The following is a 539-nucleotide window of genomic DNA, read 5'->3' as shown; positions in this document are numbered from 1 at the left end:
CCTGACGATTTGTGTCTGAAGCCAGAATACATACAGGTTCTAAAACATACAGGCATGAACTTGCCCAAGTCATCAAGGGGTTTAGCAACTTGGAATGGAACAATTCTTCCCTCTGCTCAGAAATTGACCCAGCTTCCGTTAGCCGCAGATCAATGCTAAATTAATTAGCACTGTATTCAAAATAAAATGACTTTGATTGAGTGTATTTCAATATGTAGGTATGCTCTTACGTTGTTCAATACAGCCCTTGTTCTCTTTTCCCCCAAACATGTTTATTTTAATTTCCATGTTGTATGAGCCACCCTCCATTCTCTTCTACTCGCAGCTTAACTTCTGGGGATTCTTTAAGGCCCAGTTCAAAACTTTCTGTTGTTTCATACCAGTCTTCTGTCTATAAATTCCTACAGCCCAGAGCCCAGAGTAGCGTTGGATCATATGCTGTTCAGTCCTCTAATTATCTGTACATAAATTCTTCCTTCTTACTATATTAGAATTCCCTAAAGATAGCCAAACTTTTTTGTCTCTACTGTAGCACCTAA

Source organism: Hipposideros armiger, unplaced genomic scaffold (assembly GCF_001890085.2).
Source record: "Hipposideros armiger isolate ML-2016 unplaced genomic scaffold, ASM189008v1 scaffold_125, whole genome shotgun sequence".
In the NCBI taxonomy this organism is placed as follows: domain Eukaryota; kingdom Metazoa; phylum Chordata; class Mammalia; order Chiroptera; family Hipposideridae; genus Hipposideros; species Hipposideros armiger.
The sequence above is the reverse complement of the archived record's forward strand: the minus strand, read 5'-3'. Positions refer to the sequence as shown.